Source organism: Strix uralensis, chromosome 11 (assembly GCF_047716275.1).
Source record: "Strix uralensis isolate ZFMK-TIS-50842 chromosome 11, bStrUra1, whole genome shotgun sequence".
NCBI classification, from domain to species: domain Eukaryota; kingdom Metazoa; phylum Chordata; class Aves; order Strigiformes; family Strigidae; genus Strix; species Strix uralensis.
In genome coordinates, this window is record NC_133982.1 from 25,820,020 (window position 1) to 25,820,277 (window position 258).

Sequence of the window (258 nt, forward strand, 5' to 3'; positions counted from 1 at the left end):
TGCTGCTGAGCTATTTTCATGGCAAAACTCCAGCGTACCAGTTCAATGCACTCATTTTAGGGTGCTCTTCCTTTGGATTCCTACAAGTCTGCTCCCTAGAATTCCACACTATTTTCTGATTTCACTCCTGAAGGGAGGAACCCTTTGTGTTGCCACTAATAGGCTGTGCACTTTGGTGAGGTAACCACAGAAGTGGTTTAGAAAATGCTGTGCTTAGAGTCTGCCTCAGCATTTGGGCAGACCAAGCCTGTGTCACTG